Source organism: Rattus norvegicus, chromosome 2 (assembly GCF_036323735.1).
Source record: "Rattus norvegicus strain BN/NHsdMcwi chromosome 2, GRCr8, whole genome shotgun sequence".
Classification (NCBI taxonomy): domain Eukaryota; kingdom Metazoa; phylum Chordata; class Mammalia; order Rodentia; family Muridae; genus Rattus; species Rattus norvegicus.
This window is the reverse complement of record NC_086020.1, coordinates 54423367-54438349: the sequence shown is the minus strand read 5'-3', so window position 1 is coordinate 54438349 and position 14983 is coordinate 54423367. Positions and strand designations below refer to the sequence as shown.

Here is a 14983-nt window from a genome sequence, read left to right as displayed (position 1 = left end):
AGAAAAAGTCCTTATGGGTTTCCTTCAAATAGTCTCCAACATCTTTGAAGAGAATAACCTTTTTGACTTGTGTTTAGATAGGAGTTCAGGCATTTGAAGGTGTATGACATTTTCTTTGATGCTATGTCCTTTAAAGAGATTTTGAGATCCATTTTATTGTTAAAATATTACTATTTTGTGTTACCAAAAATATCAGTTTTGTTGGAGCAGGAAGAACAAGAGGTTGTGTAGCAGATGGAGGGAGAGATCATGGATGGGAGACGATTCGATAAGACTTTCAGAACATAGTAAGCAATTTGTCATTCACACTAAGTGAGATGAGGCACCAGTCAAAGCATGTTAAACCAAGGGAATGGCACGTTCTTTTACTAGTGAGCTCAATTTACCAACCTATTATCAAGATCCAGATAAGAAATGAGAAGATTACATAGTTTTAAATGGATTTAAGAAACTTAACAAAAAGGAGATGGAGATAAAAATATAACTGTTTTACAGAAATCTTTTTTGTTAATTTGTATTGATTAATTGTGAATTTCACATCCTGCGCCCCAATTACACTCATCTCCCCCTATGCCTTCATATCTGCCTTCTGCCTTTGCATCCCCCCACAAAGAAAACAATAAAAATAAAAACAACAAAGGAGAAAAACATACCATTGGAAAAAGCAAACTAAAAAAAAATCATCTTGCTGTAGCGTGTCTCCGTGTGTCCCACAGTAACCCCTTTACCCAAAAAGCTTTACTTCACCGCAATGACACTTTGATCTGGTTCGAGAGCTCTGGCTTCTGCTACACTATCAATACTAAATGCTCACCAGGACTCCTCTCAGATATCCTATTGTCGTGTGTCATGGAGATCCTGCAGCTCTGGATCTGCAAGATAAGTCCCTTCTTGCACTCCAGCAGCTCATATATGGAGTAAAGGTCATCTCAAAGCCCTGGATCTGAGCCTGTGTGGCAGCCATGTTGCCTAGCCTATCAGCTCTCTGTCACCTGTGCCACCAGGGCCAGCTCTCACATCAGGCTCATCCTCACCACCCAGTTCTGCCCCTCTTCACTGTGTACATACCATTCCCTTCTTTTTCTCTCCCATCTCTCCATCACATGCTTGCTTATCATAATGGCGCCTTTAGGGACCTTCTACCAACCCACCTACTCTGCATGGTGTCTGGGTGTCTCTGGATATCTTCCGCCCTTCTGCTACTGCATGGTGGTGAGCATACCTCTCTCATTGGAATAGTTGGGAAAAAGAGTTATTTTGTTTTTTGTTTTGCTTGTTTTTGTTTTTTTTTTTAAGGAGAAACGCTTAGCATGCAACTACATAGCTCTTATAATGTACAATTTAAATGTGATTCTCGCAGTAGTAAACTGTCATAATCTACTTAGTGTTTAGTGATAGTTTAGTTGGTTATAAAATTCAAATTGTGAATTGATTTTTTTCTCTAACATTTTAAAGGTTTTTATTTATAACCTAATACCTGCTGTTGCTAAAGAAAATTCTTTTACTATATCCCTTTGAACTCCCTCTTATTTGAAGTACTTTCTTAAGATTTTCTGCATTCTGATGCCTTATAGTATTCTTTAGTGATTAATATAGGCTTTTAATATATACTCTGAATTCTTTCTTTGGCTTTATAAAATTATTATTTATATTATTTTCTTTTTCTTCTGAGTTGAATTAAGTCCTTTCTTACTGGAATTTTTATGAGATGTATGTTGAAGATTATCGACCTGTATTTCATTAATAGTAACTGCTCATTCAAATGTTTCACAGATATTGTCCTCATTTTAAAATATAAAGTAAACCTATAATTGCAGTTTCTGGCACAAAGAAGAAACTCAAATTCTAAGCCTCTAATGGCACATTGCCCAGCAGTTCTGGCACTGGTTATATTTTAAAGTAATCTTTAAGGTACACTTTTTATTGGATACCTAGTTTTGAAAACCAAGAGAAATACAAAAACCTAAATTATTCTGACCTCGGTATAACAAGATCAATCCAACTGATCAAAATGTCTTCTCTTATTCCTTTCTCTTATTTCCTCATCTCTAGTGAATAGCAATGACAGTTAGATCCTTAAAGTGAAATTCATACACATCCAGAGAACCAAGGGAGGAATTGTGAACAAGAAGGAGTCCAACAAAAATTGACAGCAAGCAATTTTAGATAGTTCACAAGAAATGTCTAAAAGATTATCCAGCACCACCAATCCTTAAATTCCTGCTCACTAAAACAATGACAGATCACTATTCCTATTAAATTATCAATAATAAGAGGGAAGGAAAATTGAGCTAGCAACTGTAACTATTTAATTGAGATGCCCCGTTAATGTAACATGAGAAGAGATTTAGACAGATGGGTGACCTGAGGAAAACCCTCATCAGTTCTACTATTTGTGCAGTGATATTGCTTCTGGGAACCAACTGTTAGAGAATATGTGGAAATACACCAGAACTCTACCCTCTACCATCCCAGAGTTGCTTATTGTGATAACTTTCATGTTATTGAAAAACTAGCAATACTCGCTATCAATAGACCTGCAAATGTTTTAATGATCAGATCTTAACAAGAAAATGTAGAGTCCTAATAAACATACACAGGTGTTCAAGGTTTCAGGCAAAGAAACTAATTGTTCTCTTCCATTCATTTAAACACACAAAGAATAACCAGATGTTGGGTTTAACCCATTGAATTGATTTCATAGCTGAAAGATGGATTGTGGCTCACAGTTGAAAAATTACTGGCCTAAAGAGCAGGTAGTCGATACATTGTGAAATATTAATTAATATGGTCATTCAATTTTATGTCCTTAGTTTTCTGTTTATATTGTGGCATGAATGGGAGATGCTACACTTCTCCCTCCAGTGAAAAGGAGAGTGCTCCCAGGCACATAATGAAGATGTCTCTGTAAGATAAGTAACTCCTCGCTCCGCCCACTTCCCACACCAGCTTATCATGGGTCATTAATGGATGCTTTGTGTTCTTCTTAAATCCTGTCTCCAGATCCTTTGCAACTTCTGCAAGCAGATAGGATTCCTCTAGGTGATCCAATATCTGATATCCAGCATCCCTTTTTAATCAGCCTTTCACATTAAAATTTTATTAATTGGCACATTCAAATAATATCTACAAAGCTGAGCTGATTTCACTTGAATTAACAAAGAACAGAAGGTCTCTTTTATAAAATGAGGGTAACAATATATCTGGCAAGTACTGAGGAGATTCTATTAAAAATGAAACAAAAATCAAATTGAAAGGAAAAACATTTTATATAAAGCCTTTTTTTAATTTTCTTTACACATTTTAAGATCCCTTCTCTTTCTCCTCCTCACCTTCCCTCCTCTCTCCATATACATCCACACATAAGATTACTAAATCTCCCTGTATGTACCCAAGTGTGCATTTATAATGATAGAAAATCAAAATTGACTCCGTGAAAATGGTGATTTTGTAAACAGACTTCTCATACTTCTAGTATGATTTAACCCATTTCTTGAAATAAATACAATGTGCCCAAGGCTATGATTCTGTTTGAAACTAAAGATCGTGGTTTACCCTGCTCAAGTGATCTCAGAGTACACTGCTTCATGTTCAAGGGGTTTGTAGGGAGCCAGTACAAAAACCTAGAAAGGGACAGCACAGGCATGTTTTCTAGGCGTCCTCTTTCTTGTCCTCCTAGTCTAATTTTTGTTTAATTTGATGAAGCTCCTAGTAGCTTCAGATTTAAAACTGTCCATTGGGGTAACATGGAGCAGAATGTCATCTATTTTCTTTATAAGTAACATTCTTATCTAACAATGACTTTGCTTCTGAAAAGTTTCATAATTTCCCCTAATAAAACCTATCACCGACAATAAAAACAGTCAATTTAATGGGGAAAAAAACCTACTGAGAAGTTCTAACTAATCCAAATATATCTGACTTCAACACTATAGTGCAATCTCTCTCTTGAAAACAAGTAAGTTATTCTCGAAGATTTATAAAAATGCAGATGCAAACATGATACACCTAGGTGCATTGTCTTTCAATGAGTATTTGGGCAGTGTTTTAAGTTATGCTGTTACACAATTTCTTTCACTTATTTCTCCTCAGCTTACATTGGAATCTGAAAAGGAAAGTACCCTTTGAATGATAAATTAAGAAGATCTAGATCTACATAGTAATCCCCATTATCTAAGATCACATGACACCCAATCCCATAGGAGAAGAAAAAGGGATGCTCGTTCCCCCAAATTACACGCCACTTCTACTCGTGACTTGATAGCTAGGATCTAGGCATATGACTACAGTTGGCTACAGGTTGTCTGTCAAATGTCTTTTACTGGGTCCTATTACTAATTCAAATTAGAAAGTATAGATAAAACTGTCAATTAGTAACTTAGAGCATGTCAAAGACTATTGTATTAATCCCATGTTAACGTCATTTAAATGTTTATTCAAAAGGTTGTCATTTTTAGTAAGTATGGTGTGTTGTGTGTGTGTGTTTTGTGTTGTGTGTGTGTGTGTGTGTGTTTTCATAAATATGAATTGGAGAGAATTAGGAAAGCATTCTGCAAGTCTAAGTTAGAATGGTGGCTAGGATTTGGGTATTTCTAGTAGAAAAGATAATGAGAATATGATAGACTCAAAGTTAACTGAAAAGGCAACTTGAAAATATGATAGGCAAGGGAGGCAGAGAAACCTCTTGATAACACCTAGACTTCTAATATGTAATACAAACTCTGGAGACAAGTATTTATGGGTTCATGAGTTTTGTTTTAGAAATGTGTTTCTGAGGCCTCTACCATGCTATTGGTACCATGCTACCATGCTATTTCTGTGTGTTCAAAAAACAAAGCAATCACAGAAAAATCACTGCAATTCTCACTGCTAGTCATTGTTAACTACTCAAATAAATGCTCCTTTCCAGGCTGTCCTATGCGAAAGGAGTTTGAATGTATCACATGCCACAGAATGGCACATTTCATACATACTTCAAAGAGCTAGCTGCAAGAACAGGTCTAATAACCAGCACATTAATTCTGTCAACAGTCCTAGATCACAGTTGTCTTCTTCTGGTAATAGAAGACAGGACTGTCGGTCACATAGTGGAACGTTCATTTCACAGTCTTCTGTGTGGAGTTGTTCAGTCCACACCTAAGAACCATGAACATTCTAACTATATGATTAGTTATAAGAACTACAGCATTATTCCAGACTGAGGAAAGTCATCCTTTTCATTTTCTATTGTTTGTGTAGGTATTTCAATAAATACTTGGTCTTTTATAATGACTCTTGACTCATGACCTTTTTTATCTGAAAGAGCTCAATCATAAGCTAATTAAAAACCATCCAACAAGCAAAGCGTGGTAGTAGACATCTGTATTTAGAGCGCTAAGCAACTAGAGGCTGAAGCAAGAGAGTTCAAGGTCATCCTGGGCTACATAACAAACACTTTCCTGGGAAATTTTCTCAAAAAGGGGAGGAGGAGAAGGAGGAGGAGGAGGAGGAGGAGGAGGGGGAGGAGGAGGAGGAGAAAATGGAGAACTAAATCAAATAAAAACATTATCTAAGTGTATGATTCTTCTCAATTATTCTTTGATGGTCAGGTGAGCTGAGATGAAGGAATAAACCAATATTTACAGAACACACTAAAGGTATTCCAATTAAAGATACTATTACAATGAATGGTTGAAAGTCTACAATAGAATGAAATATACTAGGAACTTCAATGCATAGTGGTATTTCAGAATTTGTTTTTACATTTATTTCTTCATTTAAAAAAATGTTCAATGTTCTGCACTCTGAGGCCTTGGGAAGCTTAAATTTTATATGAGTGGATTTCTGTTCTTGTTCTTACTCTTCTGAGAGGTGTCACAGTACCACATTAAAATGACCCAGTTATCCCTAGGTGCTGGTGGCATACCCCCTTAATCCCAGCACTCAAGGCAGAGGCAAGTGGATCTTTGAGTTTGAGGCCAGCCTGGTCTACAGAGTTCCAGAACAGCCAAGGCCACATAGAGAAACCCTGTCTTAAAAACACAAACAACAACAAAAATATCCAATTACTACATTCCATTTATTTAGATGGAAAACATTATCTGCCTCAAGCTCTAACATTCAGCTCTTCTTAAATGATCTCATGGTCTCAGGTAGACTTTAGCCCAGGTTGGCCTTCACTTCAGCTGGAAGCATCTAAAAGTGTTCTGGGCAAAGAGCACCAGCTGCATTAGATGAAGCAATCATCTGGGACAATTGATACACTCTTCTGGAACCAGGTGTGTGAGAGATAGTGGGAGAGACCACAAGATAGAGGATTATTAATTTATGGGGATTTTTTGGAGATTTATATACCCAAGCAACAACTCCTAGATGCTACAGACCAAGACACCAAGAAATAACCACGAAATTCTACTTTCAACCCTAGCTTCTCTACCAGATTTTAACTAAACAAGATCTTCTTGCAAAGGTAAATAAATGGAGAAAAAAAGATTATTGATATAAATTCTGAAAGATATTGTAAGACTATCCAGCCTTCATTTCAGAGGTATCTACAGGACTGTTGGTTCGTATGGCTAACTTTGTTTAAATGTTCCTAAGTCAGATCGGGTCTCTGTCACTACTCCTATTTGCTTTTGCATTTTATAAAAAAAAAATTCTAACCAAGCTAAGCTTAGATTTATTCTTTGTTGTTGTTCCATTTTTTTATTTTTTTTCCTTTACCTAAATCTCTCTGTATCCGTCTTCTCTCTAAGTCTATTCTTTTCCAAGTGCTGGAGAAGCCTTTGACCGCTTGCTCCTTTTATCACTGAATTCAGGCTTCTAAAGTCAATTGTCCACTTAATGGAGGAAGGTCTGGTTTCCTGAGCATTAATCTGTGTGTGGAGCTGGTACACTTGGAGAGATTAAGGTCTGAAATGCCTCCCTTTGGTTCTTTAGCCGTAGGGGATCTTATTGTGTGAACAACTTCTTGCAGATTTCTTGTAGTTTCTATTTTTTATTTAAACATAACGTTTTAACCAGTAACTTCCTTGCAAGTGCTCGAAATGTGAAAATTCCATTCAGATCACTTCCATTTGAAAAGAAGAAGGATGTTTTATTTCTGTTACCCAAGTATCTGAATCACAAATTTCACTTAATGGTATTTCAGAAAAAAAGCATTTCAAGTGTCTACTTCTTTGGCTCTCATGTGAATGGCAGCATGTGAATAGTGGTGGGTCACAATTTGGTTCAGCCTGTTGCTTACATTACTCCTTCATCATCCATCTGATTTAAAAGGAACACAGTCAGGTCATTTAATTATAATTGCCTGAGATGCACTTTGGTGGACTGCTTGGAAAGTAAACCTAAATATTTTTGGAATTAAATGTTTCATTCAGAAGGATGAGAAATAAGCCCCCTCCACTACAGCCAAGATTTATGTCATATGCCACCAAGATTGACTGACAATGTATGGTCTATGTATTTATCTTACCCTTGCCCCAGTCAGTGAAAAGTTTTCAATCATTGATTTTGATTTACTTTCCTACCAATATATTCTAGTTTTTATTTCCTTAGTTTGGCCTTGGCTTAAGATGAAAAGCAAGGCCAACAAACTCATGAAGACAACATCCGCGGACTTTCTCCTTTTCCCTTGGATAATCTCATGTAGATTTATGGGTTCAAAAATAAATGGTAGTGGCCCGGAGTGAGTCAGATACCAGGGCCTGATTTACTCAAGCCAAAGTTAAGAGAAAAGACCAATGTTTCTGAATAAAACCTTTTTGTTTTTCATACCTCACTGCACAATGAAAAAATTCTGTTGCAGTTGACTACTATAATATTTTTTTTTTAAAAAATGAACACAGGAAAATAAGTTAAAATTCAGAAGATCTCTTGTTGACTGTACAATTGAAATATAGGAGAATTAATGTTCTGAGAGAACATTGCAGCCGTCTGCATTGAGACACTCTACTTTTGAAGTCAGAGGCTTCTTATCCCAGGAAATTGCAGGAGATAAAACTATAAATTATTTACTATCTGATTTGTTTGTAGTGCCTTATAACAATTGTCAGTATACATTATTGTTAAAGTCCTTGTTGGATCCGGATTTCTATATGCAGATAATTTTGAATCATTTATTATCTTCCTGATCTAGGAAGTTAGCCTAAGGCTTAATTACAGACTTTCAGAACCTGTCTAAATTTTCAATTGCTTCAGTAACAAATTGCCACAAATTTTAGTGACTTAAAACACTCCCTTATTACTTCACAATTATATAGATGTCTCGGCCCACCTTGACTCAATAGGGTTCTCTGCTTAGAGTTCACCGGGATAAAGTTGAAGTATCCTAAGGAGAGTACTACTCTCCGGAAGCTCCCTCCCAGATTGCTGGAGTTGTTAGCTGGTTTCAGGTTCTTGCTGCCATGAGAGAGTATTTCAGTTTCCTTGCTGGTAGATAGCCAGAAGCCAGTTGGTGCTGCCAGTTTGGACTGGACATCAAGCTCTTCTTCCACAGATAGAGTCTGTGTCAAATCCTTAATTTCTTTGCCTTCTCCCCCACTGCAGTAACTGACTTCCACTTCAGTTTTCATAGGCCCCTGTAATAGGATATTCTCCTTATTGTAAAATTAGTAGATTGGTCATCTTAGTTCCAATTATAAAGTCGCTTGACTGCAGTACCTAAATTGGCCTAATTACCTATGGAGTAATTAGGAAATCTTGGAGGGATCTCATCAGCATTTGGCCTTTCCCTGCTCATCAGTTACATTTTCAAACATTGCCTGAGTGATTTCATCTCTAGATATTTATTTCTTTATCTTGGTACTTCATAGAATAATAATTGTGGTAGGTTAATTTTGTGTTTACTATTTCAACCGTTCAACCGATAAAGTTTACTTATGGGCTAGGTGTAGAGGCTTAAGTTTTAGGGCAGCTTTGATCTCTAGAACAGGCTGGGCTACATGAAACCTTGTCCCTGGAAATTAAAACACAAAGAAAAAAGTAAAGAAAGGGAGAAGGGAGGGAGGGGGGAGGGAGGAGGAAGGCAAAGGGGGAGGGGGAGAGAGAGAGAGAGAGAGAGAGAGAGAGAGAGAGAGACTGACTACCATAAACACCCACTCCACTCCTGAGCATATACTGCAACATCTCTATACCCTCCATAGAGGTATTTCCACTTCCGTGTTTATTACTGTTCTATCCATGATAGCGAGGAGATGGAACCAACTTAGATGCCTCTCGAAGGTGAGTGACACACACAAACGGAATCTTAATCAGCTACGAGAGGAATGAAATCATGACAATCTGTAGGAGGGCTTGGAAAGTGTGATTTCCAAGTGAGATGACCTAACTTAGACAGAAAGGAGACTACAAGTTCTTCCTCATATGCTTGTCCTAATCTACAGTGTATACATGTGTGTATATAATCAGCTGTGTGGTTATAGCATAAAATTTGGGAAAGAGGCCAAGAGAGGCTAATCTTAGGTGAGGAGAAAAGGCAGACAGCGGAAAAAGGACACAGGAGTCATGAAAGATGACATAAAGCTTGTGGTGTGTGTGTGTGTGTGTGTGTGTGTGTGTGTGTGTGTGTGTGTGTGTGTGTTTTACTGTTGATAGTGGTTTGGTTTGGTTTGTTTGTTTCAACAAACCACAGGATTTCTTTCTCTTTCTTTTTCTTTTTTGTGTAGACTAAGTCATCAGAAATATAATAGTGAAACTGTAAAAGCCTAAGCAAAGTTCCATCGGTTCCAAGTGGCCATTGTTTCTGTACAGAAGTTTAGTGGAATGCGCAGAGCCTACTGCGAGTGTGTTTGAGCAGCTGCCTTTGTCCACCTGTGTGGTGTTTTTACTCGTGAGCTAACTAGAGCACAGTGATTTTATTGAAAAAAATGTTTTACTAAAATCAATATTATCTTTTTTGTATGTGAGCACAAGAGAATCTAAAATGATACACGTGACTTGCATTTCTGTTAGGCCAGTGCTTCTCAACCTTCCTAATTTCTGTGACCCTTTAATCCAGGCCCCCATGCCGTGGTGACCTCCAACCATAAAATCATTTCATTGTTACTTCATAAACATAGCCTTGCTACTGTTATGAATAGTAACGTTATCACCTGATATGCGACCCTCAAAGGTGTGGCCCACAGATTGGGAACTGGTGTGTTAGACTCTTCTGAAGCACAGTTGTTATTGAAACTATTTACAATGAACGGTCTAAGGTCAAGTGCCTATGATCTTAGAGAGTGAACTGATGAATATGTAGTAAACTTCTTAGAGATGAGACATGTCATTGATCTGCCTGTTTTCTGTGCCCCTGGCAGCCAGTCAGTCTAGCCAAAGTAGCTCCTTTCTATTTTTATATATATGCTTAAAGAAGGCAGGGGACGATCCCATGTTATCGAGTGAGCACACAGCAGAGCCCATAAGCAGTATGCTCAAAAGTAGACCATGTATTCTTGGAGGCTGGAAGGCAGAGATGACTATGTGTTCTTCAATCGCTACAACCCTTAGACAAACTGCTACATGAACATTTACGAGTTACCATGTCCGCATCCATGGTATCTTGCCCTTGACAACCTTATGTGCAGGAAATATGATGTTGTCTGCCACTCTGTATATAATCCTATCTCATATTTACTCCTTCTTCTTGTTCCCTCTAGTTTTATCCTTACTGGCACAATCATGTTTCGTTTGTATGGTTTACAGACTGAAAAATAGACAAATCAAAGGTACTGAGGATGCTTCCAGATCCTGCCCAAACATAACAAATCTTCATGAGTTTCAGAGATCCTCTTGGTCTTTGTCCTCCTCTAAACCTCCGTTTTCTCATTTGTCATGCGAGGTTTGCATTTACAGTGCCTGAAGACTGAACAAAATAAAAGGAGCCTGAGAAACATTACCAAAGTAATTCTATCTTGGACAAAGCCTACATTTCTGATTCTGTGCCAAAGGACACGGAGGCATGAGCATTCCTTGAAGACATAGAAGCGCCTGGGACAGTCTGACTGATGGATCGCTGTCTTATCAGGACAGAAAGTGCTTTTGTCTGAAGACTTTGGTCAGTGAGAAGTTGCCTCCCATAGTCTATTCACCTCCTCTTACCCCAGTTGAAACAAGAAGCATTTCTATCTTAGATCACAAAAGAAATTCCCACACATTTAGAGTTGTTTAAATAATATTTTCCATGTTCTCTATGTTCTAACATTGCCATTAATAATCATCAGCCCCAGACAAACAACTACAGGCAACGAAGGAATAATAAGAGCAGGAGAAATAGTCTTCCCCAGGGAAGAGTACATTAACCTATCAAATACAAAGGCAGCCCTGAAAACATATGTACAAGTAGCATCATACAGACTGAGAAAGTTATATTTGGGAATATATGCACACACACACACACACACACACACACACACACACACACACACACAAAACAGGTAACAACAATTAATGAAAAAGGAGACCATGGGTGAGCAAGGAGGAGATATGGAAGGGTTTGGAAGGAAGAAAGGGAAGGGAGAATTCATATTATATTATAATTTCAAAAAATGTATAATTCGGAATTTTAAAGGAGTCACTTGTAGACAAAGAAAAACCAGGAAAGCAGTAAGGCGTTTCCTCTTTCACATTCTAATTTGGGGGAAAATGGCTTGATCAAGGAAATAGTGTAATGAACTGTGAGAAGGGACACTGCCCAAGTCAGCACCACAGAATTGATTTTCCTCTGCTGCATAAGAATCATGCCTGCCCTGTGAATCCATAAATGCACCAAATGGATGAATCCGATTGGGTGAGCTGATGACCTCCAGACCATGCCTCCTCAACCTTCTCATGCTTCAACCCTTTAATACAATTCTTTATATTATGGTGACCCCAAGCCATAAAATTATTTCATTGCTACTTTGTAACTGTAATCTCGCTACTGTTATGAATCTTAAAGCAAATATCTGAAGTTTAAGATATCTGGTATGCAGCCCCTGTGAAAAGGTCATTCAAGCCCCAGGTTGGGAAGTACTGCCCTAGACTCCAGCATCTGGAGAACTCCTTGTGGAAAGTTGCTGCAATGTGCTCAGTGCACACTTCCGACTTTAAATAGAATGTCCTGACAGTAAGGAAACCCTCTCTGAGGAGGACGGCCGGGCACAGCAAGAAGAAGAGCTCCAAACCTGGTTAGCAAAACGTTCCTTCTGCTTTAAGGCCATAAAGGAAGGGGAGACCCTGCTCCCTCTGGGTTGTCCCAAGGCGGGTCCCTGCCTCAAGTCAATCCTCAGATTGTTAGAATTCATCTCCTCAATCAGCTCTAAAAATCTGTACTTAACAAAACAAATGATCCGATTCCTGTAATAACATCATAAACAATTACTGGAATAATGTTTCAACCCCTAGGATAGCACCCACACAATTGGACCTCTATGTAATGCTTGTTAAATTCCCTGGACACTTAAATACAAACCTAAACTGTGCACTCCTACATAGTTCTAGGAAACATGTGTTACACGAGTGTAAACTGTTTTCTTCTCTGCACCCTCATGTGAGGTAAATTGACTGCTTTACCACCCACACAGTCTTAGGTTTCATATAGTACACAAATAAGGCCCACTCTAGACCTACTCCATGGGAACAACGTAGTATCATTTTCAGAATTCCAATAATTATGAATGTATTGGAGAATGAGAAAATGAGTTGAGTAAGTCACTTCATCTAGTTCTGAGGTTGTTGTTGTTGTTGTTGTTTTGCAAAGTATTCATACTAAGAGGAGTAAAGGCTGGATTTGAACCTAGCATTCTCTGACTCATGAACACATTCACTTGACTACTTATCTTACCCCATCTGTAAATAAAGATCAAGGTGAGAGGGTTGTGACAATGTCTGTAGCCCCAGATTTGTTCCCCTGGGTGATTATTAACTAAGCAGGATCTGCTGACAGCGGATCAGATGTCATTAGATGAAATCAAATGTCCAGGGTTCACTCTGAAGCCCTCATATGTTTTGTGTCCAAGTCAGCAGATTCCTCAGTCTTTGTACCTGATACTTTACATAGAGCCAGCCAGCGACGGTCACTTTCCCTGCCAGCGATGAGCTGGATCCAGCTTCTGCTGGCTTCATATTGGTAGGCTAAAATCAGCTTTGGCAGAGGTATTTACACCACAGAGGTTGGCAAAAGCAGATCGTGGTCCTTTTGTAATTCCAAAGAGACAGTAAGGAGGCACAGACAGTAAAAAGGCAGACACATGTGGATAGTTACACTTATGGAAGTAAAAGTAACACCAACTCTAAGAAACCCTTACAAAACCCCAGGCAAATGTCATCTCGAGAAGTCTCTGAAGACGTCTGTGAATCTTGGGTCCCATTTTTCAGTGTCTGTGAGGACCTCTAAAAATGTGCTCATACTGTTTGTGTAACTAAAAATACTTTAAATTGCTTATTGTTTTGTTACAAAGTATGTGCCGATAGTGTAACGTGAGCGTAAATAAGCTTGGTGTTTTAATGTAAATACAAACATATAAACCACAAAATATATGACCAACGTTACCAGTAGAAAGTTATTGCATACCACGTATTTTAAATTTTCAACTGCTCACATTTGAAAAAAATGTTAATTAGAATAATATATTTTAATTAATTCAATTATCTAAATTATGAATTCAATATGCAGTCAGTATAATTATAAAATACTCTGTATCCATTTTTTACCAAGTCTTCAAGAGCTATATGTAGTTGATACATACATATCTCAACTTAGGTGCTAAATTTTATGGTCTTCATTTAGATCTTAAAATGTACAGCTGGAAAAACATATTCACCTTCTATCCTTTTCTAAATACGTGTGAGCGCTTAATTTAACCAGTCAATTAGGGTTCAATGAAATATATAATTATTTTACTCCTCAGTCATATTAGCCATATTCCAAGTTGTCAGTAGCCCCTGGTAACTTAAGTTGGTCAACTCTGACAGAAACAAGATATATTTATTTGTTAGGTAGAAAAAAAAAAGATCTACTGTTTCTATACCACTATTTCAGTCTTTTTTTTTCACTTCTACCTCATACTATATGTACCCAAAGTTCCTACTCTGGAGTCCCACTAGATTGCAGAGAAAAGAGCAGTCTCAAAAAATGGTAGCCCTGTTCTTCATAACTATATTTCAGACCATATCAGGATCCATACCGAGCTGTGCTTTCAAACATTATAATGGTGAGAAAGTCCATTTGCCTCTCCACTTTCTGATGTGGTTCCCACATCACTCACATTTGGGTGATAATTAGGGTTGGGGTTAGGGTTAGGATTAGAGGGACTGTCAGGTAAGATGAACTTGCTGCATTGCCAGTCTCCCTGCGCTAACTGTGGCAAGTACACTCACTAGTGTGGTGATAACTGATTGTGCCCAGGTTCGCGTGTTTGCTTAGCACTGTACTCCCTTCCATGGCCTTAGGGTACATGCCTACTTGTGAACACGAAAGGGATCACTAGGTTACTGCATTCTGATTGCATCCTCCTCTCTTGCGCTTATTTTAACCTCCTGCTGTTTGCTCATCACAACCTAGGCTATTCCACATGGTATGTTCGAAGATATAGGTGCATATGCTTTATTTATACTTAAAAACGTATTATATACAGGAGAATATATTATGTACATAAGACACACGTGATATCTATAAATCTATCTATACGTGCATCATCATCTATATACTGGTACCTAGATATCATCTGTAGCCTTGGTATACAGTGGGCTACACCATCTAGATTAGTCTAAGTGAACTTTACACTGTTCAAATGACAAAGTCACCTAACTCTCTCAGAATCTGCCCCCACTGTTAGGCAGCACCCAGCTTTTGCCATTGTTATATTTCTAATATCTGGGTCTGGGAGATGGATCAGTGAAAAATGCACTTTCCATGCAAGCTTAGTGACCTGCATTAGGTCCCCCAAACGGCCTTAAGGAAGGCAAGAACTTCCACAGTATCCTTCTGACCTCCAGACATGTACTGTGGCATGTACACACGTGTGCATGCATGCACGCACACGCA

The 14983-nt window shown here is 38.1% G+C and overlaps 1 protein-coding gene across 9 annotated transcripts in view; it reads left to right on the top strand.

Moving 5' to 3' along the window:
* Ghr (growth hormone receptor) overlaps positions 1 to 14983 on the top strand; it is a 263530-nt gene that overhangs the window by 94246 nt on the left and 154301 nt on the right. Inside the window, exon 1 of one of the 9 annotated variants that reach the window (XM_063281323.1) lies at positions 6081 to 6448. The exons of 7 other annotated variants lie outside the window; for them this stretch is intronic. The gene's annotated coding sequence lies outside the window, so the exon portion shown is untranslated. Of the gene's footprint in view, positions 1 to 6080; positions 6449 to 14983 lie in introns of those variants that run through there. One more of the 9 variants, NM_017094.2, reaches the window with a different exon arrangement.